This window comes from Nothoprocta perdicaria, unplaced genomic scaffold (genome assembly GCF_003342845.1).
Source record: "Nothoprocta perdicaria isolate Ctin4 unplaced genomic scaffold, notPer1 scaffold_19, whole genome shotgun sequence".
Lineage (NCBI taxonomy): Eukaryota > Metazoa > Chordata > Aves > Tinamiformes > Tinamidae > Nothoprocta > Nothoprocta perdicaria.
Genome location: NW_020455093.1, coordinates 6,261,189 through 6,265,705, shown reverse-complemented (window position 1 = coordinate 6,265,705; position 4,517 = coordinate 6,261,189). Strand labels below are relative to the sequence as shown.

Genomic DNA, 4,517 nt, shown 5'->3' with positions numbered 1-4,517 from the left:
AGGGAAGCAGGGAAGCGGGCAGGGAAGCTGTCAGGCAGGGAAGTAGGCAGGGAGGAAGGAAGCAGGGAAGCAGGAGGCAGAGAAGCAGGCAGACAGGAGGCAGGGAAGCAGTCAGACGGGAGGCAGGGAGGCAGGGGGAGGGAAGCGGGCAGGGAGGCAGGGAAGCAGGCAGGCAGGAGCAAGGAAGCAGGCAGGCAGGAGCAGGGAGGCAGGCAGGCAGGAGCAGGGAGGCAGGCAGGCAGGAGCAGGAAAACAGCCAGGCAGGAGCAGGCAGGGAAGCAGGAGCAGGGAGGCAGGGGGCGGGGAGCAGGGACAGCTCCCGGTGCTGAGGCGGCCGCCGCCTCACAGCGCGCGCCAACAATGGCCGCCCGCCCGCCCGCGCCGTCCCGCTCCCGGCGCCCTAATGGGATTAAGGAGGGAATTAGCGGCGGGGGCGCCCCCGCCCGCGCGCTCCGCGTCCGCGCCCCGCGCTCCCGGCGCTCCCGGCGCCCCGGGATGCTCCCCGGACCCGCGGGGCGGCGGGAGGGCGCGGGGGCGACCCCAAACGCGCCCCCCTGCAGAGAAAGCCGCAGTGCTCCCGAAACCAGAGGGGCGGGAGAAAGGAGAGCCCTTGCAGCAGCCACCAGCAGCGGGTCGCTCTGCTGCCACMCGGCAAGGCGAGGGCTGTGCCAGAGGGTTTGCCAAAGCACGACTACAAGAGGAATTTGCAGCGACTAGCGCAGAGCAAGTTGCTGAAGGCGGGCGAGGCAGAGACCCGGCTCTCCGCATCTGACCTCCATGAGAGCGAAACTTCTTTCCCTCTGAAATTCAGCACACACCATCATTTCTGGGTTGCAAGGAGGCAGCATAAAGAGAGCCCCTAGAGACTGCAACTGTAACTCAAATGTATTTATTGGCAAAAATGAAAAACGGTATATATCTCCTTTCGTATCTCAAAAGCGGTATAATCAACTCGGAAAAGCATTCACCACTGAAGCAAGTCTCGCGCGGGGCACAGACCCCTCACAGACACGCTCCTTGCTCATGTCCCCGTTTCTCACGCAAATGGCATGGTTTTGTTCCATTAAGTTTAATCGCTGTTAAGGATAAATTTAAGAAGAAAACTCGTGCAATGTCTCTTTTATAAGGGACTAGCAAGTCATTTATGCTCTACTAAGTCGGKTTTTATACTCTTCGGTTACTTTCGAGCAGTGAATAACGTTAGCGAATTTGCACTAAATTGACATGGGCTATCGTTTCACTTCTGGGAACTATTTTTAAATTGAAGTATAGACTGCGATGCTTTCAAAGGGGTTAATTGAATTAACCACCCCTTATTTACAGATCTAGTTCTCTTTAAGGAAAAAAATACGAATTATTATGGCTACACAGTATTTAAGAGAGTTTTCCTCAGAAACGCTGTTCTAGTATGAGTATTCCCTTTCAAAGCCCACAGTCACCGTTTTAACCCGCCGTTTTAGTGCAAACCCACAGCATCTTACAGCATTTCCCCCATTGTGCCCGACTGTCGCCAGCGCTGAGCGCTCCGACCTGCGAAGTTGTCGCTTCTCCACCGCGCACAGTCCCGTCCAGCACGCAGCAAGTTTCGATAAACAACAACACGCTTAATGCGGGCACCTCAATGCGTCCCCACGGCAAAGCCCCGCTCCAGGGCAGCTCACCATCCCGCATCCCGCATTTTGGCTGCCCAGCAGCATCGCCCGAAGAACTTGCAAGGAGCAAACAATGGACATGCAAGCACAAGCCATGGATTGCCTGCAAAAATCACAACCAGCTACGAGAATCGCCCCCCAGCCCCGATAAAACACAGCCCACACTTGCACCATTCACCGTTCACAAGTTAAACACAAGAAAGACATTTCAGCACCGTTAAGAAACACCCTGGCTTACTCTAACTTGGCAAGGATGAGGAGTAAGAAGCGTACCACGGAGACCCAGCAAAGGCTGCTTTTTTCTTCACTGAACACTGAAAAGACACCCCATGTTCCAGGGATTCAAAAAGGAAAAAAAAAAATAGAGAGATTAAAATACACCCACCAAGACCAAGGCAAAAAACCAGGGGGGCTTCGAGAAGACTGCAGGGAAAAAGCTCTCTCCCTCTCTTTAGTGTGCAGAAGCTTAGGGGGAAAAAAATGTCGCCCTGGCAGGAATGACAAATGCAGCAGGATAGGCTAGCAGGCCTGAGGGATCTGTTTTACTTCCACATACATCCTCTAATGCACGCACTCCCACTCATCCTCTCGAGATGCCTTTTTTTTTTCCCCTCCACTTTTTTTTTTTTTTTTTTTTTCCACCAGCTCCAAATCCCCGGCATATGACCTTCTGTTAAATAGATAAAAAAAAAATTTGCTTATCAGTCATGCAAATGAGGCTGAATTCATTTTCCACAACAGATGGCCTCATAGATAATGATGATGGAAGAGAGAAAATTGAATGTCTCTCACAAGGTGGTCATGGCAACCGAGAGCAGAATAATATCAATAATAAGCTCACTGCATAATAAGGTTGTCAATCCCACAAATCAAAGTCTCCAGCTAAATCAGGTATCCCACCCCCAGCTAGTTATCAGGTAAATAGAGAAATAGAGAGTGTCCTTTTTCTTTTTTAAATGAGGAGCTGTGAACAGAATCGGCAGCTCCGGCGATTCCAGGCTGCAAGGGGAAAGAAAGAGCGGAAGGGATTTTTCCTCCACTAATTGTGTTTTATTTGGTAATTCGGGAGGCTGTCGGGGTGTGTGCTGGCTGCTCGCAGGGTGTCTCTCTCGGCCGGGGCTGCCTTGCTGGGTGCTCGGGGCGCCTTTTTCACGGCGGGGCTGGCGCTCGGCGCCCCCCGCGCGCCTGGATGCGGCAGCGGCAGCAGCTCCGGCTGCCGCCGCGGCTCCCGCGGGGCCGCCCCGCGACGTGAATCAGCAGCCGCCGCGGGCAGGGGCGGCGCGGGGGGCACGGGAAGGGCCGGGCGCCACCGGGACCCCCCGCAGCAGCCCCAGGACGCCCCGGGAGCCCCGCAGCCTCCCCGCGAGCCCCGCAGCCCCGCGGGTGCTGCCCCCGCGCGGACCCAGCCGGGGGGCGGCCCCGGGGGTCCCCGCAGCCCCGCGCGCGGCTCCCGGCCCCCGCCTGTTGGTTGTCGCCCACGGACGCGCTCCCCTTGCGGGGATTTTCCTGGCAGCCTCGCTGAAATGGCGAGACGCGGGATCAACGGGCGGCTACGGATCACGGGCAGAGACTAGCGGAGGGAGAAACCTCAGAGGAAGAAGAAAGGCCAGTCCCTACCCGCAGCATCTTCCCTTCCGCGGTTTGCTCGCAGGGGCACCTTGTGCGCTACGCAGCAGAGMAAGGGGCTGCCGGTAAATGCGGAGCAGCTTCCCGGAGCCGCGTGCGCTGCGCTGGGAAGCAGAGACCCGGCGCGGTTATTTGCAGCCCTCCCTGCCCCCCCAGGCAGACGACTGGGTGCTCACAATGCGAGACAAATGTCACCCCCGCAGCTCGCAGGCTCCTCTGCTGAACCAGAGCCATTCTGCAGACAGGGGCATTGCAGCAGGGCAGCGGGAGCAGCGGGGGGCACGCGCTGCGTGCGCAGCCTGCGCCCGCCCGCTCTTCCCAGGCCCCGGCCCGGGGCGCCTTCAGCTCATGTCTATTTTTAAGTTGCCTTGAGATTCTCTTCCTGCCTTTTCTCCTTTTTCTCTCCATTTCCCTGCACCGGAGCGCCGTTCCCGCAGCGAGCAGCAGCGATCAATAGCGCTGCTCTAATGGAGGCTGCCGCTGCGGCTGCCGGCGCAGACACACGCAGAGCCCCTGACGTCTGCGCAGCCTTCCCAGCCCATTGGGCGCCACATCGGATGTTCCCTGGAGCAGGGAACGGGAATCATTTGCAGTCGGTCACCAACTAAAATGGTACCCGGGCTCGCCGGGCAGCCCCCGCTCGCCGGGGATGGGGCCACCCCGCGCCCGCCCCACGGGCTGCGGCCTCACGGAGCCTGGGATTCACCTGGGGGGTTCCTAACGTTGCGAATCGCAGCGTAAGAGCTAAGAGCGCAGGAAAACAGACGCGAAAAAGACCCAAGTGGTTTAATTGATAGATTAACAGACCTCTTGTGTCCTTTGATGCGTTTGCCAGTATTTCCCTGGCTCTGAAGAAAGCTTTTTTTTTTTTAAAGCCTTTCTTACAAATTATGCACTGAAAATTTAATGTCTCTATGTAAGTTGCTTCCTTACTTCTCCTACCTCCAACAGAAAAATCCCTCCTTTGCTAAAGATTATCTTCAGCCTTCATTTCTGAGGGGTTTGAGTCATATTTTTGCTCTTCGTGCCGCAAGGCTGCTAACTGTTCCTAAAGCGTGTGGGCTTGGTTGCCTCTTCCACACGACAACACCGCAGAGTGTGTCACCACCCGAGGCTGCAGCTGCCCCTCTCTGCAGCAGGACGCGCCGCGGCGGCGGCCGCCCGGGCGCGCGGCGCTCCCTGCGGAGCGCGGAGCGGCTCTTCCCGCGCTCCCTGCGGAGCGGCTCTTCCCGCGCTCCC

At 57.5% G+C, this 4,517-nt stretch overlaps 1 protein-coding gene across 3 annotated transcripts in view; it reads right to left on the bottom strand.

The window, feature by feature from the left end:
- Window positions 1-3,288, bottom strand: part of MYT1L (myelin transcription factor 1 like) — a 293,470-nt gene extending 290,182 nt beyond the window's left edge. For 2 of the 3 annotated variants that reach the window (XM_026037052.1, XM_026037048.1), the window contains exon 1: window positions 2,038-2,086. The gene's annotated coding sequence lies outside the window, so the exon portion shown is untranslated. Of the gene's footprint in view, window positions 1-2,037; window positions 2,087-3,269 lie in introns of those variants that run through there. The other variant, XM_026037051.1, reaches the window with a different exon arrangement.
- Between the last annotated feature and the right edge of the window lie 1,229 nt (window positions 3,289-4,517).